At 41.7% G+C, this 22,977-nt stretch overlaps 1 protein-coding gene across 3 annotated transcripts in view; it reads left to right on the forward strand.

Annotated features, from left to right (window-relative positions):
* Nucleotides 1–22,977, forward strand: part of NAA15 (N-alpha-acetyltransferase 15, NatA auxiliary subunit) — a 243,517-nt gene that overhangs the window by 58,361 nt on the left and 162,179 nt on the right. Inside the window, exon 2 of one of the 3 annotated variants that reach the window (XM_033939438.1) lies at nt 133–228. The exons of the other annotated variants lie outside the window; for them this stretch is intronic. The gene's annotated coding sequence lies outside the window, so the exon portion shown is untranslated. The remainder of the gene's footprint in view (nt 1–132; nt 229–22,977) is intronic. 3 annotated transcript variants of the gene reach the window in all.

The following is a 22,977-nucleotide window of genomic DNA, read 5'->3' on the forward strand; positions in this document are numbered from 1 at the left end:
TTAAGAACTCCTGATGTAGAAGGTAAACCCTTTCTGCAGTTTTTAGCTTGTTTTATGCGGGGCTTGCTTCAGCTGAAACCTCCCATCAAGCCTCTTGCAGTGTCATAGGACCTTAACATTGTCTTAACTCAGCTGATGAATTCTCCTTTTGAGCCACTTAACACCTGAAACCTGAGATACCTGACCTGGAGGGTCCTGTATTTGGTGGCACTAACTGCAGCATGTAGAGTGAGTTCCAAGTGTAGTAACTGATCCACCTTATAAACAGTTTTACAAAATGGTTATTTTGCATACCCATCCTAAATTTCTTCCTAAGGTAGTGTGAGATTTCAGTCTTAGTCCATCATCCTGCCAATGTGTTTTCACAGGTTTTAGGCTCGCAAATATTCAAGTGCACTGTACAGATTAGATTGCAAACTACCTTTTGCTTAGAGTGAACACAAGCCCTGAGAAAGTCCACTTAGGTTTTTGGTTTTCTAACCTTTAAAGATTGGAGGTGGCCATCAACAAGCGCACTGTATCCAGCTGGCTAACTATATTGCCTTCACTTATGCCCAGATAGGCTTGACTTTTTAGGGTCATGTCACAACTTTATAATGTCAGAACTATGGCAGCATTGGTAGCCAGTTTGAGGTTGGATTCCATGGAGAAAATATTGTCAGATTGGTTGGATGGAAATCTGTTAATACATTCACGTTCTTATATTGCTTAGCATAGGACTTATGTGACAGAAGGTTTGGTTTGGTTAGTCAATTCTTCAGAACCTCTTGGAGGTCTAGAATCCAACTTCATCCCCATAGGCCTAATTCTTTTCTGTTCTAGGCTGTGTTTCCCACCCCACCCCGAAACAAAAATCATCTAAAAAAGTTAGTTGCCACCAAATACATGTTGACATCTGATAGATTCCCCCCCCCCTTTTTTTTCTGTTGAAGGCTGCCTCTAGCTAAGGAGTCCTATGCTTTTAAGGAGTTTCTATCCTGCTTGTCCTTTTGGGTATGGGGAGTTACCTTTTCTGTAGCAGATGTTGTTTATGGACAACAGGATATAAGTCCTCACATACCTGTCTACCTCCCCAAGAATTGTATTCTGCTCTTAACTAGTGACTAGACTATAGTGGTTCTGCATGACATTTTAGCATGTGATTAGACAGATCAAACGTTTTTAGCACCCTTAAGCTGGTTTAGCTTCTTGCATGTTCTCTGGTGATATCACCTTTGCTGTAAGGACTTTTATCCACACAGAACTGCTGTAGATTAGTAACTTGGTTATATGGTGGTTGGTTAGCGGAGAGGGAAAATAACTAGATAAAAGGAGACATTATGGTTTATAGTCTGCTCCGACCACCTCTTCCTGTAGTAAAGTCAGGCTACACCAATTAGGAGCTGCATGTCAAAGCAGCTCCTGATTGGTGTAGCCCGACTTTACTACAGGAAGAGGCAGTCGGAGCAGACCGCGAGTGATTTTCTTCACCTGCCGGCGCTGCTGCTGCCCTCTCCTGCCTTCCCTGCCTTTTGACAGGCGAATTTCAGGGGAGTACTGTACCACCAATCTTTCACAAATCATGACGGTTTAAAATACAATTTAAAAATTGAATGCACAAAAAAAGGGAAATGAAAAAAGACACATCCAAGTTAACTAAACAGGCATAACAATGATTAATATTTCACTAATACCAGGAGTAGTTCTTCCTACCATTCCACTGGGTACTACCTATTAAATACTTAGCAAACAATAATTCTTTAATAAGACTTTAAACTTTTTCACAAATTCCTCAGCACAAATATCTGGAACAGTATTCCAAAGAGTTGGAACTAACCAGAAAAGAGCACAGTATGAGTAGATTTCCAATATACAGTGGAACCTTGGTTTACGTTCCAGAAGCATGCTCGTAAACCAAATTGCTCGTATATCAAAGCGAGTTCCCCATAGGAATTAAGGGAAACTCGCTTGCTTCATTTCACTTCCCTCCCCCCCCGAGGCTACCTGCGCTGCTTCACACCCCCCCCCCCCTTGCCGTGATCCGACATCCCCCTCAATCCGTCATCCCCCCCTTGCCGCAATCCGGCATCCCCCACTCACCCACACACCCAAACAGTCGCTCTGGCACCAGCACCAACGCACAGGACATGCTGATGCCGGTGCCCGAAGATACTCCTTGTTGCTTGTGCTGGGCCTTGAGCATCTGCACATGCCCAAGGCCTTCTAGTTCTCATTCTCTCTGAGATTCTCTTGACCAAGAAAAGCTTTCAAAGACTTCAACTGATCCAGAAAACTGTTGCTAGGCTGATTTTTTCAAAAAGTAAATTTGATCACATCTCTCCGCACCTGCAAAAACTTCATTGGCTTCCAATAATTTCCAGGGTTTATTTTAAATGTGCCTGCTTAACATTTAAGATCTTGCATGGCATCCTTCCTCCTTTAATTCCCCTGTCTTGGAATTCTGTAAGATCTGACATTACCAGATCTACTCAAAAATTTAAATTGTCCTTTCCTACATTGGCAAATTAGTGAAGTCTCTACTTTTCAAAATTACTGAGCTGTGGAATGATTTTCCTATTCAACTGTGCAATCTGGGCTCTTTCCAACCATTTCGAAAACATCTGAAAACTTGGCTGTTTTCAAAGTTGTAAATTCTGCTCCTCTCCATACTATTCCAGATCCATATTGTATTTGTTCTCCTTTCTAATTTCTTGTAAACTATGCCGAGCTCTACTGTTATAGAGAAGATGCGGTATATAAGCCTAAAGTTTAGTTTAGTTTGGCATTGAAGGAGTTGCAATCTTTCCTGACAGGGAAGGCAGTCGGGATGTTTTTGAAGAATGCCACCCTGGTGGCTTATGTGAACAGGCAAGGAGGCACCAGAAGTGCTCCCCTATGTCTGGAGGCACAGATGTTATTCCAATGGATGGAAGCTCACTTCCCAAGCCCTCTCAGCTGCCCATGTGGCAGCAGTGGAGAACATCCAGGCTAATTTTCTCAGCAGGCAGTCTCTGGATCCAGGGAAGTGGTCTCTGTCCCAAAGGACATTTGTCCTCATTTTGCAATGCTGAGGAAGACCAGAATGGATCTAATGGCCACAGCCAAGAACACTAAGGCAGATCGCTTCCACAGTTGAAGAGCCAAGCAGGGAAGCACAGGGCTGGACACCCTCCCTCGTCCAAAGGGCTGGATGCCCTCATTCTGCCCTGGCCTTCCAATCTCCTGCTCTATGTATTTCTTCCGTGGGTCATGGTGGGTTGGATCATCTACAGGATAGTGATCCATCAGGGGCTGGCGGTTGCTCTGGACTGGCCCTGCCGGCCTTGGTATGGTGTGGGATTATTCTATCGAACCTGCTCTGGAATGCACTCCCTAAAAAGCTTAACTTAACCCAAGACTCTGGTTCAAACACTGGTTGAACATTCTGTAGTAGGACATGTTTATCAAATCCTACCCTAGCTAAGTCAATTTTCAGCCATCATTCTGATCTCATGTGCAGGTTCCTTTAAATTAGTCCCTTTATTTATTTTTTACTCTTGTTAGTCTCTTTTCTACAGTCCCTGTTCCATCTTTGCTTATACCCTATGCTGTCTATTAAAATGTTTTTATCACAGTTTGTGTTGACATTGTAATGTAGTATACTTTGTATTGTAATTTGAATATTTTTACTACTGTAATTGTTCTTTGCATATGTTTAATTTAAATAAGATAACTAAGAATGAAAGTAAGTCATCACCAGAGAATCCAATAAAATTGGGACCAGGGATATTTTTATTAACAAGAATAAGAATCAGAATAAAAAAATTTGACTTTTACCCCCTCGTCTACAAAGGTGCGCTATGCTTTTTAGTGCGTGCTAAATGCTAATGCCTATGTACGCATTAGTGTTTAGCATGTGCGTTGACTTAGCGTGCACTAAAACGCTTAGTGCACCTTTGTAAAAGAGGGCCTTAGTTCACAAGAACTAGAAGTGGTTTTTCCCCCCAAAATAGAATAGGAATAGAAAATGTACTGTTCTAAATAGAATAAGAACTATAGATAGTATTATTTTCTTAACAAAAAATGTCTTAAGAAGAATGAAAATTTTTACACATGTATATACATGAACTGAAGAACTGGATAAGAACTAACATTTTTGGAAGAGAACTGAATAAAAATTAGAAATAAGATTGTTGTCAGAAGTTAGCTAGAATAAGGTAAAAATACAAATGTTTTGTAACTGAATAAGAATTAGATATTCAAACATTTTCTGCTGAACTAAAATATCAGATTGGAACCAGTGATAGATGGCACACATTTTGTAAGCCAACAGGCTGTACTCTAGGAGATGTTTCACTACTCAATGATTCACTAGACATTTGGGGAAAATTTTTTTTTTATTAAGAAGTGAAAATTACAAATATAGGACAGAAGCTCAATTCAAGAACACAGTCTAAAAGGTAACAATAACTGTGAAGTCATATCAGTGAGGTTGAGCAAATTTAGCTTTTCAGTTTCCATTATTCTTTCCCCTCCCCTTAACCTACCCCAGTCTCTTCCATTATCAAGAAAATCCCAATAATGAGTCTGATTTGTTGTGGTGGTCCTTACACCAGAACCACATCTGACAGACAAATACAAGGAATCTTCCGAGCTGCTAATTGAGAATCCAGCTGCATGCCCTATGTGACATTCCACTCCAAATTAGCTTCCAATATTTTTAAAACTTAGCATATTTCCAACCTATTCTGCTTTTCAGGATCCATCATTGCATAAACCACATTCATATGCAAACTGAGCAACTTCATGATTCCATCAGATTTTTATGATGACATTCAATAATGTGAAAGTGAACCTCAACACCCGGGTATAGCTAAAAATCATCTGCATTCCCTGGGATAATGCGGCTTCTATACCTCTTGACAAATTACAGCTATACTCGCTCGAGGAGCGCAGAGAGAGGGGAGACATGATCGAGACGTTCAAGTATCTTACGGGCCGCATCTAGGCGGAGGAAGATATCTTCTTTTTCAAGGGTCCCATGACAACAAGAAGGCATCCGTGAAAAATCAGGGGCGGGAAACTACGAGGTGACACCAGGAAATTCTTTTTCACTGAAAGAGTGGTTGATCGCTGGAATAGTCTTCCACTACAGGTGATTGAGGCCAGCAGCGTGCCTGATTTTAAGGCCAAATGGGATCGGCACATGGGATCTATTCACAGGGCAAAGGTAGGGGAGGGACATTAGGGTGGGCAGACTAGATGGGCCGTGGCCCTTATCTGCCGTCTATTTCTATGTTTCTATGTTTTCTATGTTTCTTCTCATCGGTTCACTATAATATCGCATTGAGAAACTACTTGTGTATCAAACTTGTAAAACAAAGTTAAATCATGGAACACTTATCTTCATCCTGACGGATGCTCTATTGTTTCACTGAACAAGCTTCATCAGGGGTTAGTGTTGATTTAACTGCAACATTTACTTGCTCTTCAAAGTTTAATTTAGCAGCTTCACTCTTGGTTGAATTAACCTTAAAGGAAATCAAAAACTCTACTTGAATAACTTTGCCAGAAACACTCAAATTGTACTAGCGCATAAATATTGATGAAACACATTTCAAATCGCCATCATTTAAGGCTTCATATGGTGTCTAAATCTTTCAAGATGACATCAATATTTAAAAAGAATGCCATTGCCAAATAACAAATCAAGGTAGCAAACGTCACCCTGATTCCTACCAATCAATCTAATGTAATCTACAATTTGTGAGTCACTCTATGCCTAAATAGGTTCTAGGTGACGTACAATTCGGAGTTAGGCAAATGAATAGATAGAAGAAAAACAGAAAGGAGACATTAAGCAGGAGGAGGGGAGGGAGGGGTGAAAGAGTCCTCTATGGGGAAGCATTGAGGAGATATTAGAAGTACAGACAGATTAGAGAATGACATGGGGACTATTTACCACGGTAAACCGTAGTCACCATAGTAAATCTGCAGGCATGGAGACATTTACCACTGGTTTACTGCAGGAATGGGGACAAGATCTTTCACCGCCCCGCGGGAACGAGGACAAGACCTCCATGGGAGCGGTGAAAAGTCTTGCTCTTGTGGTAAAAAAAAAAATTGCACCTGTATCAGATTCGGCATCTCCTCCCCAGCTCTTCTTGCGCCTGTTTTACTTCAGGAGCTAGCCATGCCACGATGAAGACAGAAGGAACCCAAAACCAAAGCCTGAGACCAATGTGATTTGAAGAATAAAATTACCAGACAACAAAAGGTAGAAAAAAATTAATTTGTTTTATATTTTGTGATTAGAATATTTCAGATTTGAAATCTGTATCATGCTAGAGTTGGTGTTAGACATAACTGGGGACCGCAAAGTCCAGACTGTGCTTCTTTAGCTTCCAGCTGGCTTAGGGCGCTCTCTCTGACCAGGGGGCAGTAGCCCTAGTTGCACTCCCCTAACATTATTCTTGCCATGTGTGACTAAAGTATTCTGTTAGCTTGATTTTTCTATGTAGCATTCTGTAATAATTTGGTTTGTTCAGTTTTCACAGTAGTGGAGGGGATATTTGTGAAAGGGAGGGGAGATGGGTTTTGTTGACAATTGCTCTGTATTATTTGTGTTTATAAAATGACAATTATACAGAATATTATCTCTTTTTATACTTTAATAAAATAAGTTCAGTATAAAATTGTAATTATTCAAAGCTTGTGCGGATGAGATCTGGCAGTTTGCAGGACGGGGACTGAGTTTGCGGGGATGGGACAAGTATTGAGCTCGCGTGGATGGGGCAGGAACGGGAACAAATTTTTTCCCCATGTCATTCTCTAGTACAGATTACATTGGAATGAGGAAGAAAACTCTTGAGTTTGAACGAGCTACTGATTGTCAATGAAGTATATTGTCTCAAAAAGAAGAGTCTTTAGTTTCTTTCAAAATCTGAGATAGGGTTCCATTTTGATGGTTATTGGGAGGATGTTCCAGGTTTTTGCGCCGATGTAGGTGATGAGTGTGTTGAATGTGCACTTGTATTTCATTCCTGTAGGAGATGGGAGGATCAGTAGAAGTTTCTTGATGTTTCTGGTTGAATTGGACAAAGAATTGATGAAAAGATTTATGAGAGGTTCAGCTGAACTTGCATGTAAGATGTGATATATTATGCATAACACTGAATTTAATTCATGCAGTGATTGGTAGCCAGTTTGAAATAGGGGGATATGGAGTCAAATTTTTTCAGTTTGAAGATTAGCCGCATTTTTGTGTTTTGTATCAGTTGTAGTTTGTGGATGAGGGTGGTGTCTATACCTACATAAAGTGACTTATAGTAGTCTAGTTGAGACAGTACTAGTTTTTGTGTTAATATTGCAAAATGATGACTATGGAAGAAGGGTCTGACCAGCTGGAGTTGTCTCATGTTATAGAAAGTTTTTCATCTTAAGTTGAAAATCTGGGGTTCATAGAAGAAGGTTGAGTCCAATATGACCCCAAGTAAGTTTTGTTGATATCTAGTTTGGTTCCAGAGGGCCAGGTGATGGCTGTAGAGACTGTTTACAGGGAATTGTGAAACCATAGTAGTTTTGTTTTTGCTGTGTTCAGTTTGAGCTTTTTGAGCATGGCCCATGTTTGTATTTTGTTTATGCTGTTGTCAATTCTCCAAGGGATGTCATTGGAGTTAAAATTAATGGGAATGAGGAGGAATATGTCGTCTGCATATGATAATAGGCTCTCATTGTTATTGAAGGTAATATGTACAGGTTATAGAGGATGGGGGGAATCCTTGGGGAATACCACAGAATATCTGCCAGCTTTGTGAGAATTCCTTGTCTTTCCAGGAGAGGTAATTTCTTTTCTGGAGGACATCTTTGATACAGTTGTATACTGTACCCACTATGCCTATTTCATTGAGTACGTTTAGGAGCAGTTGGTGGTTGACAGAGTCAGATGCTGCTGAAATGTCGAATTGGAGACTAGTTTGATATCCTTTGCTTAGTGATTGCTTGACTTTGGGGGTTAGGGTAAGTAAAAGCAGCTCTGTGCTGTGTTGCGAATAAAATCCAAACTGCGTATGGTGAAGGCAGGACTGTTTTTCAATATAAGATGAGAGCTGTTTACTTGTTTCTAAAAGTTTGGAGAATATTGGGATGCCAGTTATAGGCATTTGTCAGATCTGCCTTTGCTGTCTTGGGAATGGGGATGAGCGCAATCTGACCCATTTGGGGTGGAAGTTGGCCACGGTGTAGTAAATTGTTCAGAAAGTGAGTGATCCAAGCAATGATGTGATTTGGGTATTTGGTTAATAACCAGCTGAGGCATTTTTCAAGGGCGCTGCTACGGGAGGAGAGTTTCTTTAGGAGTTTAGCTGTGTCAGAATTTTCTAGTGGTATAAATGTGCTCCAGATTTGGTTAGCAGCACAGGGATCGGACTCGGAAGTTATCTGTGATGATGAATGAACTGAAGCTGTTGTGCTGGAAACATTCTCAACTTCTTGTTGTACGGTCTTTATCCTATTGAGGAAGTGGTCAGCAAGGGTCTGGGCAGTAGGTTGAAAGATCTTTTCAGACAGACCTAGGTCTGTGGGTATAGTCATGATGTGTAGTAAGTGAAATAATTTTTTGATGTTGAAGTTGTCATTTTCAATTTTGTGAGCATAGTGGGCTTTTTTTGGCCTTAGCAATGTTGTATTTATATTTGTTGATTGCATCCCTCCATGCAGTTTTGTGTTCAGAAATACGTTTGACTTTATTTATTTAGTCTAAAATATTTATAATCCGCTTATAAGACTAAGCGGCTCACAATAAAATATACATAGCAATAAAACGAAACACAATTATCAAAATAAGCAAAAAACAATAAAAATTACTCTATCCTATTTGCCTTCTAATGATACATGCATACTGTGTTCTGAATTATAAAAATGCCTTCCATCAAATGTGTGTTTGATATTCACTTTCACATTATTAAATGTTATCATAAAGATTTTCTGGAATCATGAGGTTGCTCAGTTTGCATATGATGATTTGATATAGTCTTCACAAAAGTGGTTGCAGAGGTAAAGCAGGTAAGCCTCACTTCGGTTGTTGGAAAATAATGGAAACTTTGCTGAAGGAAAGGATAGTGAAATTCTTAGAATCTAATGGATTACAAGATCCGAGGCAACATGGATTTACTAAAGGTAAATTGTGCCAAACGAATCTGATTGAATTCTCTGACTGGGTGACCAGAGTATTGGATCAAGGACGTGCGCTAGATGTAATTTGCTTAGATTTCAGCAAAGCCTTTGACACAGTTCCTCATAGGAGGCTCTTAAACTCCATGGGCTGAAGTTAGGGCCCAAAGTGGTGAACTGGATTAGAAGCTGGTTGAAGGACAGACCCTAGAGGGTGGTGGTTAATGGAATTCGCTCGGAAGAGGGAAAGGTGACTAGTGGAGTGCCTCAGGGGATCGGTGCTGGGACCGATTTCTGTTTAATATGTGTTTGAATGACATTGCTTAAGGGTTAGAAGGTAAGGTTAGCATTTTTGCGGATGATACCAAGATTTGTAATTATGTGGACACCCTGGAGAGAGTAGAAAACGTGAAAAAGATCTACAAAAGTTAGAAGAATGGTCTAACGTCTGGCAACTAAAATTCAGTGCGAAGAAGTACAGAGTGATGCATTTGGGGGATAGAAATCCAAGGGAACCATATGTGCTGGGAGATGAGAGGCTGATAAGTACTGACAGAGAGAGGGACCTAGGGGTGATTGTTTCTGAGGCTCTAAAGGCATCTAAACAGTGTGATAAAGTGCTGGCTATAGCCAGAAGAATGCTAGGCTGTATAGAAAAAGGAATAACCAGCAGAAGAAGGGAGGTGTTGACGGCTCTGTATAGGTTGTTGGTGAGGCCGCACTTGGAGTATTGTGTTCAGTTTTGGAGGCCGTTTCTAGTGAAGGATATAAAAAGACTTCAAGTGGTCCAGAGGAAGGCGACGAAAATGGTAAGGGGTTTGAACCAAATGAAGTATGAGAAGAGACTGGAAGACCTAAATATGTACACTCTGGAGGAGGGACAGGAGAGATATGATATAGACGTTTAAATACTTGAAAGGTATTAATATAGAACCAAATATTTTCCAAAGAAAAGAAAATGGTAAAACTAGCGGGCATAATTTGAAGTTGCGAGGAGGAAGACTCAGTAGCAGTGTTAGGAAATTCTTTTTCACAGAGAGACTCAGTTTTAATTCCTTTAAAAAGGAGTTGAAGACTTAACCTATTTATGGAAGCATATAACAATATAACTTGAGCTTTGAGTATATCAATACCTCCAGCATGTTGGATAGCATCAATGAGGAGAATTATGAAATGTGAATTTAGAGTCTGGTATGTATATACAATGTTTGGTATAGGAGATTATTCTGTGGTTTGTTTTTATATTTCTATTAGGTATGTTTTGATTGTACTGTATACTGCTGAGATTTGATAAGATCATGTGAAATAGAAATGTTATAAATAAATACTGGTCCATTGGCCTTAGCCAATGGACATCCCGTTATTGGTAAAGAGGTTGATCCCATCATTCAGTATCTGTTACATTCCATAAATGTGTTTTATTCCATCTTGTGCCCATAATTGAAACACCTTTCTAGTAGTCCTCCCTGGAAAGATGGCAGTTACCCCTTAGAGGTAACCACCCTGTGATATATTTGGCTGATATAATATACATCACCAACCCTGGATGTCCTCAGTGGATTTTTCAAATTGCTGCACCTAAGTCTCCAAGCCAAGTCCTTAGCATGCGCATGAAGAACGTAGCTAGAGGAGAGAGGGGATAAAAGCACCACCTCACATTCCCTTGCAGTATAATGGAGTATTTTGAAGCCAGTCATGTATCTGGTGTATATGTAGTGTTCAAAGTGCTAGGTCAAAGTACTTAAGCAAAAATAAATGTATATTTTAATACTTAAAGTACAGTGAAGAACATATTAAGAAATTTACTTTAGTGAAAGCAAAAAAGTTCTAGAAAAAAATACCACAATTACAATGAATGTAACTAGTAACGTTTTTATCCCAACGTCATTCTACTTGTAAAACTAAATTTTTGAAAATGACTCGCTCGTGTGTGCACTTGTGAATCATTAATCCAGCACTGCTAAAAAGATTCAACAGCTGTACTATCTGAAAGTGGATTATTCAATCTGAAGAAAAGTGGGGTCTGCAGGTTATGATTAGCAAATCTCTGAAACACTTGACTTCCATATACAAAGAATTCATTATTGTCATTATCTGAACTAGAAGTTAGGTACCATTAACTTGGGTTCGAGTCCTAGTGACTTGATGAATTAAAGATCCCAAAAAGTTAGTTACTAGTCTGATGAGGTCTTCCAGCATCATCCCCTTAGTAGTTGTCAATGTATCCAACCACCTAGTTGCAGGTATGTTTATTTATTTGTTTAGATTTCTATCCCGTTCTCCCAGGAGCTCAGAACGGGTTACAATTGACATTCACAATAAAGTTACAGGACAATAAAATTATAAGCATTTGAAGAAGAGACAGGTGAGAAGACGTAGAGAGTGGGGGAGGGGGGAAAGGGAAGAGGAAGTTAGAGATGGGAGAGCGGGAGGGGAGCAAGGAGTTAAAGGAAGGGGAGCAGGGAACAGGAGAGTGGGAGGAGAGAGGGAGAAGAGAAAGAGATAAAGAAGGGGAGCTAGGAGGAGGTTGCCCTCTTTGCCTAGTTCCTTCAATATTCCCAAACATGATGTTCTCTTCCAGTGATTAGTGGCATAGTAAAAGGGGGAAAGGGGCAGAGGGGCAGACCAGGAGGTGACATTAGAGGGAGAGCTGGGGCGGGCCGGCGCAGACAGCAGGTTGGAAATGCTGCTTACACCGGCAAAGAAAGATGGAGGGTGGAAGGGAAGGCAGGGGCTCTACTGCCCCTAGTGCCTCCTAGCCCCACTATATCACTACCAGTGATCTCTCTCTCTTAACAGTGTGACCAAAATAAGATAGTCATACTTTCACCATGTGGGCTTTGAGTGACATATCCAGTCTGATCTCTTCCAAAATTGATTTGTTAGTTCTCCTGGCAGTCCATAGCACATATAGAATCCTTCTCCAGCACCAGAGTTCAAAAGAGTCAATTTTCTTTTTGTCTTGCTTCCATAATGTCCAGCTTTCACATCCATAATTGACCACTGGGAAAATGAGTGCATGGACCAATTTGATCTTTGTTTTTTTAACTGTTAATTTCCTTGCCTTGAAGGCCCTTGATAAGGTATTTAATTATAGCTTGACCAATTTCTATTCTGCGGAGTATTTCTTCACTGCTAGTTGCTTCGTTGTTTACCAAAGAGCCAAAAGATTAAAACTCTATACAACTTCTATTCTGTCGTCTTCAAGTTCAAAATCTTCATTATTTTCCATTTTCATAATCTTTGTTTTATTTGTATTCAGTTCTAATCCCATGTTATGATTTTTGGCTTTAACTTGCATATACAACGTCGTCTTTACTATGAGCGTTGTGTCATCTGCATAATGCAGGTTGTTTATATTTTGACTACCTACTTTAAAAACAAAACATGTGGGGACCCTTCAGTCTTAAGGCCAGACAAGCAGATTCCTCTGTAAAAACTCTTATTAATCCAGTAAACAGGCACCCTAATGTAAAATTTCCTATGGAATGATGAGCAGTCTGTTGTGGTATAACTCACCATTGTTCTGTTTGGCTAGAGACCAGTAACCAGTTCAACAAATACATAAGAACATAAGAATTGCCATACTGGGACAGACCAAAAGTCCATCAGGCCCAACAGTGGCCAACCTAGGTCCCAAGCACCTAGCTAGATCCGAAGTAGTAAAACAGATTTTAAGCTGCTTATCCTAGGAATAAGCAATGGATTTCCCCAAGCCATCTCAATAATGGTCTACACTTGTAACACCAATAGCCTATATTCACTAATCAGCAAAATTTAAGATGAGATGATCTACCGTTTGTGTGATGAGATTTACAATAGCAAGCTCCTGCTCCCAGTTTTGCTGTTTTATTTGGCTTATTGAGAAATTGTCATTTACATCTCTCTTCCGCTTTTCCATTTTACTTTTAAACTAAATAAAAGTAATAAAATTTGGTGAAACCTTTACTGAATTAATAATAATTTTTTAAAAAAGTTATTCTGTACTTTATTTAATTACCAACACTGTGCATATGACAAACCTTACCATAAAGATCCAATGGAGGCAATGCTAATCCTCCCTGTCTGAATCCGCAGGATAGTAAATTTAGACAAAACCTAGCCTTCTTCTCACCCCAAAGAAACTTTGTAAGCATCCAATCAATTAAACTTTGACCTGCCTTTTATGGTTGATGCGGGATGATCTTACTAGCCTCTTGAAACTCCTTCATGACAATTCTGCAATATACGAGGGCATTTCAAAAAGTAACAGCAAATTGAATATTTTGAGACTGGAGAAGATGTGTAACACTAATGTGACACTATTGTGAAGACTGCTTGCTTTCAGGCTCACAGTGATGCACCCAGGTTTTGGCCCCTGTAATTTTACGTACCAGGAAGCCTTCTCCTTCATTGTTATACCACACTAAAAAGGCTGTGGAAGTCTGCACATGAATCATCTTGTGCTCATCAGTCAGCATCCTGGGCACCCACCTTGCACATAACTTGCTATACTTGAGAACCTCCGAAACAGTGGTATGTACGAATCTGATACTGACATCTACTTCCCTGGTCAGAACGTCTAAAGAAATGTGCCTATTTTCATAAATAATGATGTCAGCACCACCCACTTTCTCATCAGTAATGGCTGTGCTGGGATGAGCAGTGTGTTCCTCATCAGGGACTGATGTTTGCCCTTTTTTAAACGCATCTGCCCACTTATATACAGTCTTCTCCTACCAATTCATACATCTCCATACTGTTACAGCATTCTTCTATGAATTTCACGAGGTTCAATACCCTCTGACCACAAAAATGACTGCTTGCTGCTCCTCTACTGTGCAAGCAACTAAGGGCGACACCATTTTGTATATGGTGCCTACCGATTCATCACTCCATGCCATCTTTGGGCAGTGTCAGCACTCCCTGCACAGGAGTTTGAAATGCCAGTGGCGTTCGTTTCATGAAATGCTGTCAATTTGCTGTTACTTTTTGACACACCCTCATAATAAGATCTAAAGTAAGGTCAAAGGTAAAATACTAACCACCAGTAGCACACCATCTACATCTATATAAACACTAATTCCAAATTCCTTTATAACTATCACCAATGGACATTGTTCCAAGTCTTGGCTCCTAGATCCTAAGAAAATTTGTCAAAGCCTGTCCTAATCCTTTATTTGTCCTATTTGTATTGAATAGATTGTAAGCTCTGTTGGGCAGGGTCTCTTACATTTTTGTGTACAGCACTAGTATGTGTAGTAGTCCTGTAAAAGTAAGTAGCAAAAGCAGTTAGAAAAAAATTTAAATAGGAGAAACATCTGAGCTCTGTGACCCCCCCCCCCCACAAGTTAGTTGATAAATATTAGATACCAATTGGCTACGGAGAGACAGCAAAGGAGTGATCTGAAAAAAATGAACTGAACTACTTCAAACTGTCACCAAAACATACTGATCTCAGTTAAGTCCAGAGGAGCTGATGATGCTCACCCAAGTCAAATGCAAAGGCCAAATATAGAGAATGTCATGAGAACAAATTTTTCCTTAGCAACAGCAGCAGATGAATCCAGAGACCAATGGGATAGCACACATCTACCAGCAGGCGGAGATAGAGAAACTGATTAACAGGTGGTCCTATTGGGTGGCACTCCTCCTGTATTTTCAGTATGCTCTATCTCCCAGCAGGTGATGGTTGCTATTCAACTAGCTCCTGAATTCTGGCTGTGACTGGAAAATTATTTTCTCCTGTTGAGGTTTCTCTTCAGTGAGACTGCCATTCTATTTCTCCTGTTGAGGTTTCTCTTCAGTGAGATGGCAATTTTAGTCTCCTGTTGAGGTTTCTCTTCAGTGAGACAGGGGTGTCCGGCTGAACGGTGCTGGCTTTAGGGGGTTACACCTGGGCCCTCCCAGGTCCCTGCCTCACCCACCCTCCAGTGATAGAGGGTCTGACTGGGTCTCTTTTTTTTTTTTTTTTCTTTCTTCTTTCCCTTCTCTGTTAAAAAAAAAAAAAAAAAGAGGAGACAACAGTTGTTACATTCTGTCCTGTTAGTGCTGCACAACCAGCTCTTACTGGCTTCAACCGGCCCTAACAACAAGCTTGTGAGTATATATGCGTTTTTTTACTGTTGTTTGAACTTCAGGTTCTGTTTGGGAGTCTTAGTACTGTGGGTTCGGTCAACGTACGTTTAAGGAATTGATATTTTATTGAGGCTAAGTTTTATGACTAGAAATCCGTTGAGGGAGGCGGGACTTTCCCGCCGTTTGCATGCACGCGCTTGGTTTCCTTGTTGGTTACAGCGCAGCAGTAGTGGTACGATTTCATGCTCGCACTTGTTCTCCTTGTTGGGTTTCAGTGCAGCAGTAGTAGTCCTGTTTATTCCGAGGCTCTCTTTCATCAGTGTTTGTCGCGGCCATGTGCAGCTGATTGTGCAGGTGCCGGTTTATAGCAGAGCGCATGAGATGGGACATGTTTTTTCTGGCGCTGTGGGAAGCACCGCACTGTTCTAGTTATTCCCTGAGTCTGATTTTCTTTCTATGCAAGCCGCATCAGGGTAAATTTTGCAGGGCTTGAATCCGACTGTTTCTAGGAGCGTTGATGCAGCAGCCACATGTCGGCGAGAATCAGGAGCGCTTGGGTCTCCGGCGATGGCGGGAGAGCTGCAGCATTCCAGTAGTTTATTTCCAGCTGACTTTGGTCAGGGTATGCTGCGGCTTATCTCCTTTCCGGTTCAGACAAGTTGTACATGTTTCACCAGCTTTGGGATAAGCTTGGGCAGATTTATATGTCTATGTCTGTGTTCCTGCTGTATTCACTTGAAGGAAGCTGCTAGTTTAATCGGACTCTGGGGTTAGCACTCAAGGGGATTACCAGAAAGACTCTGACCTGTGCTAGGTCCCCCAGTCTCCGGACTGGGTCGACATGGCAAATCACGGCACAGTAAGATCAGCAGTAAGATAGTGCCCTGTATTTCACACGGGTATCTCATTGTCTCTCTTGGGGTCCCTGCAGATTGAGCCTTTGTCTGTTGGTAACTGTCCTTCTTATTTGGGCCTCTGTGCTGCTGTGTGTCTGGTAGTGACATAGGATATATATGCCTAAAGGTAGTACAAACAGTTTCCAAGTTTTGGCTGTCTCTATGGGCATAATGACACTTTGCATCTTCCTGCGGCCAGGACTCTCTTTCTCTATTTCTCAGGAGGCCTGAACTTCAGCTTTCCATGCTTATCACGCTGGTTTCTCCTGTCGCCATTTTCTCATGGCACATACTAGACGGACCCCGTGACCAGACAAGAAAGGCTGTACAGCTCCTTCTAACCAGGAGCCAGTTACCTATTCTATCAAACCCGCGGAGGAGCACGCGCTATGTGGCTGTTAACCTCATCCCTCATTAGCGATGTGAGCTTTGTCTGATACCTGTTAGGATGCTGCTGTTTTCCACGGGGCGGTAGATGCAGCATCTTGATTGCGTCTAGTACGTATTCACTTTAAAGGACATCCGTATTTCGCTCACATTGCATGGAGTTAGTACTGTTTTCATGGTTCCAGTATACTCCTCTTTACATTGCGAAACTTGATTTTTCCTAGGAGAATTTCTTTCTTCTTACAGATCCTACAGTTCTCATCCTGCCGTTTCCTGACCTTCTGCACTTCATTCTGAGGGGATCTTGACTTCTTCCAATGACTCTTCAGGCTTTCTCATGAGGGGGAAGACGCTATAATATCAGGTCAGGGGGCTGTGAACATTTTTCAGGATGCTTGCAACTTTGCATCCTCCTCAGGTTTCCAGTTCGTTCTTGGAGTCTCTATGTTTTGTGTTTCCCTTTTAAGTGTTACTGGTCCTCAGGGCAGTTATTGTAGTTCTTCAGGAACTAAGGGACGTTGTTCCACTTACTGCATGGTACCCAAGACGGGGGCATTGGGTAGGCTGGATCCCATTCTGCTGAATTAGTTTCTCAGGGTTACACATTTCTGCAGAAAAACTGGGAGAATATTTACATTTTCACTATGGACTCCGAATCGGCAATAGGGTCACAGTCTCAGGTTTGCATTCTTCTTCAGTCACCATGACCAAGAGTATGGGATTCTGTACAGGTTTCAAGTTTCAAGTTTATTATTTATTCTTGATTAATCGCTTTCTCTAATTCAAAGCGATATACAAATCAAATTTAATTAAAAGAGAACAAACAAACAAACAAGCAAAACAAACTGTTGGGAATCACAGTGCTTAAAAAGGTTAAAACTTATTATACAACATTGGGTAAAAATAGGGTAATGAAATACATTCGTTATATAAAAGAGTAAACATAGGAAAACACATTAGGAGAAACAATAAATAAAAATTCAGGAGTTAAAAGCGTCATTAAAAAGAAATGTTTTTAATAGTGATTTAAATTTTACCAAATCTTGATCGTTCCGTATAAAAATTGGAAGAGCATTCCAGGTTTGAGGGGCTGTTACGGAAAATATAAATTGACGTCTTGTATTAATCAATTTCAATGAAGGTATTGTTAATAAATTTTGATCAATAGATCTTAATGTTCTAGTTGGATGGTAAGGTATTAAAAGTTTATGAATAAAAGCAGGTGTCTTATATAGTAGTGTTTTAAATGTAAGTAAACAGATTTTATAAGTTATTCTATGGATGACAGGGAGCCAATGTGCCTTTTCTAGTAGGGGAGTGACATGATCAAATTTTTTAGATTTAGTAATAAGTTTTATAGAGACATTCTGTATAATTTGTAAACGTTTAATTTCATTTAATGCAATACCTCTAAAAAGAGAATTACAATAATCTATTTTTGATATGACTAATGAGTGGATAAGAATGTTTAAAGATTGTGCATTCAGAAATTTTGAGATGGATCTAATTTGTCGTAATCTATAGGATCCATGTTGCTGACTCCACTGGGAACTTCGGCTTGCTTTCCCATTATAACGCTACAGCAGTCGCTTTTGTTCCGGTGGTTCCCGGTATCTCAGGGCTCCAATTATTTGGTAGGCTCCTCATGCATCGCTCTGTATAATTTGGTGGCTCAGCGAGATTTCTCTTTTCAAAGGCATGCCTTGGTCTTTGCTGGACTAGCTCATGGTCAGCAAACATCCCAGGCTGTCGGGTTGGGGGGCTCGGTGCCTTCCATCCTCAGCTCCAGGAGTCTGGTCTTAAAAGGTGAATCAGTACTTGTTCATTCTTCTACTCTGGAGCATGGTCAGGCTACCTTTCTGGAGATTCAGACCATTCTTCCGGAATGATGCTGAAGGTCTTTTCAGTCAGTATTATGATGGGGGTATTTCTCTACAGCCTGGGCAGTAGGTGATGTACTTAGTTGGCGGGTAAAGTTGTGGTTCTACTTCAATGGGTGGACCCTCATCTTACTCTTCTGTTGGCAGATCATTTTATGAGTCAGGAAAAGAGTTTGGTTAGACTTTCTCTCCGCGAAATCTGAGCATAGCCCATTTATTGTATGTTACAGTGTACAGCGCTGTGTACACTCTAGAAAGTGTAAATGTTAGTAATAGTGACATCTTCTACATCCTGGATATTGAGAATTTTGGCTCGGGCATTCCAGCTCTTTTTATGGAAGTGAGATCTCCTGGAACTAGACCTCATGGCCTTGTCTCGAAATTCTAAGCTTCCTAGCTTCTTCGGCAGACATAGGGAGTGGGAGTCAGAGGGGGTAGCAGCGTGGCTTCTTTCTCGCCTCTGGTTTCTCTTTTTTCAGTGTTTTCCCCTGGTTGATGATGGCTTGGATTTGCCATCTCAAGCTCGCTTTTAGGGCACAGTATTCTTTGGATTGGCTGCACCATTCTTGCTATGCGGATCTGATGAGTCTTTCGACAGCCGGACTGTTGAGTTTCCTGGTATCTCCGGATTTGCTCACCTAGGGTCTGATCAACATTGATATTTGTACTACTTTGGTATTATGACCTAGCTTTTGAAAAGTCATGGCTGATGTGTAAGGGTTATGCGAAGCAGGTTGTTTCTTCTCTTATCCAGGCGATACAGACGTCTTCACCTGTGGCTTCTGCTTCCTTTTGGAGGTTTTTCCTTTCTTGGGTGCTTCTCAACATTTTCATCCTTCCAGAGTTCTTTTTTGGCACAAGTGTATTGCCAAGGGCTTAGCGTTCAATTCCCTTCAGCTTCAAGTGCCATTCTTAGCTTATTACAAGGGCTAGGTATATTGCTCTTCGCTTACTTCTCAGCTTCATGTAGTTCAGTTCCTAAACGGAGTACGGTATATTCGTACACCTCTTAGAAATCCCTGTCTGGAGTACAGTCTTAAGGTACTTCTTTGCAATTTACCGAAGGCTTCATTTCATTTTTGTCTTTTGAGACTCTGAAGGGCTGTGCCATTGAACACGGGGTTTCTTGTGGCCATGGCTTCAGCTCGGCGGTTTTCTGAGTTGTAGGCCTTGTTCGGCGGGGATTCCTATTTCTGATTTTACAAAATCTGGGGTGTCAGTTCGGACGGTACCACAATTTCTTTCTAAGGAGGTGTCATCCTTTCTTTTATTCAAATAAGTCAATTGCTGAATAATCCTTTCTTTTATGATACACTTGCTTTTCCTTCCTTCTTCCTGGGAGGAGAAATGGGGAGCCGTGCTTTTATTCACTGCATGTTTTGAAAGTGCGTAGTGTTCTCCGTGAGCTAGGTTTCTAACGACTTTTAGTTGTTTAATCACCTTTTTATATTCTTCAAGGGACGCTTCAAACGTATGGCAGCGTCCAAAGCCTCCATTGCTCGATGGGTCAAGGAGGACATTATTTACACTTGCTTGATGGCAGGGAAGCGGTTGGCGAAATAACTTCATGACCATTCCACCAGAGCGATGGCTACTTCTTGGACTCGGTCCAGAGGTTTTTTCCTTGGAGGAGTTTTCTGTCGCAGCTACTTGGTCTTCCGAGAGTGCTTTATCTCAGCATTACCAGTTGGATGTGGGTGTGCATGCGGTGGATGCGTTTAGTGCTTCGGTTGTTGCGGAGGCTGCGTTTGCTTCCCAACCAGATTGAGGATTGCTTTGCTACATCTCATTGGTCTCTGGATTCATCTGCTGCAGTTGCTAAGGAAGGAAAAATTATGTTCTTACCTATTAATTTTCTTTCCTTTAGACACAGTAGATGAATCCAGAGCCCCACCCTTTCTGGATATTGTCTGTCGGTTTTTTCTTTTGCAACTTTCAAAGTTTGTTATTATTGATGGTTATATTCTGTATTATTGCCTTTTGAGATTTGTTATGGGAAAGAAGGTGTATTTTTTTACATGCTATGCCTATTGATGGTTATGGATGCTTGGGCAAGGAGCTATACTGGAGATACAGAAGGAGTGCCAGCCAATAGGACAACCTGTTAATCAGTTTCTCTATCTCCGCCTGTTGGTAGATGTATGCTATCCCATTGGTCTCTGGATTCATCTGCTGCGTCTAAAGGAAAGAAAATTAACAGATAAGAACATAATTTTTCCTTCTCTGTTCCCATGGGAACTCATTTTCCCGTCCCCACGAGTTCTTTTCCTGTCCCTGCCTCATTCCTGCAAGCTCTATCCTCATCTGCACAAGCCTCAAACACTTTAAAATCATAAGTGTCCGAGGCTTGTGTGGTTAAGGTAGAGCTTACAGGAATGGGACAGGGACAGCGACAAAACTCACAGGGACGGGGCGGGGAAATTGAGTTCCTGCAGGGATGGGGAAAAATTTGGCCCTATCATTCTGTAGTCAAATCTAAAGATGCAGCTAAAGCTATTTGGCCACCATTGAAAATACTATGGACTTCATTAAGGGCCTGTTTTACAAAGCCGCGCAGCAACAGCCCCAAAGCCCTTTAAATCTCTATAAACTTCGGGGCCGTTAATGGCTTTGTAAAACAGGCCCTAAGAAAGGCAGCCAAAAGCTTACCACAACTCTGTCCTGATCAAAATCATGATAATTGGAGATTTAAAATTTTAGCAGATTCAACAAAATCCATCAGTTGTATAATCATAACCTTTTTCACCTTTATTTAAAAAGAAATCCAACAAAACAACCCTCCCATAAATTTGTGTAAGACTTGGAGATATCTAGTGATGTTCTCCCCCCCCCCCCCCACTCCCAGGACAGGATGAATCGGTCTTTCCATTCCAAAAGTACTAGATTCAATCATGTTTGTCTTATTCCTTTTCTGAAATCACTGATGAGGAAATTGCTCATTTTCTCACTATCTGCTCCTCTGATCCAATTCCCATCCTTCTACTCAGCAGTATCTCTCCCACTGTCATCCTTTTCCATCTATCACTGTCCACTGCAACTGTCCCTGATGCTTTCAAACATGCTGTAATTATACCACCACTGAAACCCCTCCCCACTAGTCTACCTGCCCTTCCAACTATTACCTCATCTACTAGAATGTGCTGTTTACCGCTGTTGTCCTGACATTTTTTCATTCCTAGCTATTCTTGACCCACTCTAATCAGGTTTTCACCCTCTGCAATCCATGGAAACTGCTCTTGCTGAAGTTTCCAGTGACCTGTTTCTGGCAAGATCCAAAGGTTTCTATCTTCATCCTTCTCAAGTTCTCTGCTATTTTTGACACTGTATGCCACCACCTTCTTGATACGCTGCCCTCACTTGGATTTCAGTACTCTGTTCTTTCTTGCTTCTATTCTTCTTGCTCACATCACACCTTTAGTGTATGCAGTGGTGGATCCTCCTCAACCACTACTATCCCACTATCAGTCGGTGTACCCTAAGGCTCTGGCCTGGGATCTTTTCTTTTCTCCATCTATACTCATTCCCTTGGTGCCCTGATCTGCTCTCATAGTTTTCAATATCACCTCTATAAGAACATATGGTTTGCCGCTGCTGGGTCAGACCAGTAGTCCATTGTGCCCAGCAGTCCGCTCATGCGGTGGCTCTTAGGTCAAAGACCAGTGCCCTATCTTAGTCTAGCCTTACTTGGGTATGTTCTGTTCCAGCAGGAATTTATCCAACCTTTTTCTTGAATCCCTGATTACTCCTAGATCTGCCTCTCCATACCTGAAATCTCTACTGGAATCCAGTTCTGAGTCTCAGCCTGCCTGTCTGACATAGCTGACTGGATGTCCCACTTCCACTTAAAACTGAACATGACTGGAGCAGTTACCGGCTGGAGGAGAGTTGTGGGGTGACCCGTGGCTGGTCCTGGATTCCACAGCGGCGGCTTCTCTTCCTGCTGGGCGGCGCAGAAAGGCATTCGCAGAGACGGACCCCTGACGTCACTGGGTCCGTCTCCAACATCGCTAAAGGCAGCCGCTGCTGTGGTTGTGGCCGCAGCCGCGCGGCCGCAGGGCGTGGCCGAAGGGGCGTGCCCTAAGGGGCACGCAAGGCCCCTTGGGAACCCCTTAGGAGCCACGTGGAGCCCAGGAGCCCATAGTGGGTAACCTTCATTAGGGGTACATAGATCCAGCTTGGATCCTGCTTCCTATTATTGGACCCAAGAAGTTTATCCTATGTCTGCTGCAGTGAGGACGTCGTTGGAATTTTTCTTATTTTAACAATGCCGAAAAGACGGGGAAGGAATACCGGAGGAGCCTCCCGGCGATCCTTAACCCCAGCGGTTACTATTGATGATTTTCTCCGACGCCTACAACGGGAACAAGAAGGGTCGGGTTCTAGCTCGTTGGGGACACAGCCGGAGAGCGGTGCGGTGGGTGCCCCTGAGCATGATGTCACTCTTAGTCCCGATGTTAGGACGCCACCCCTTCAACCGACGCCACAAGCTGCAAGCTCTCCAAGGGACCAGAATCCACCTGAGGAGGTGGGTTTCTCTTTGTCCACAGAGGCTAGTATGGAGAGCTCGCTGAATATGACAACGCAGAGAGGAATGATCTCTCTGCCAGGACTTGTGACCGGGACAACAG

Source organism: Geotrypetes seraphini, chromosome 1 (assembly GCF_902459505.1).
Source record: "Geotrypetes seraphini chromosome 1, aGeoSer1.1, whole genome shotgun sequence".
Classification (NCBI taxonomy): Eukaryota; Metazoa; Chordata; class Amphibia; order Gymnophiona; family Dermophiidae; genus Geotrypetes; species Geotrypetes seraphini.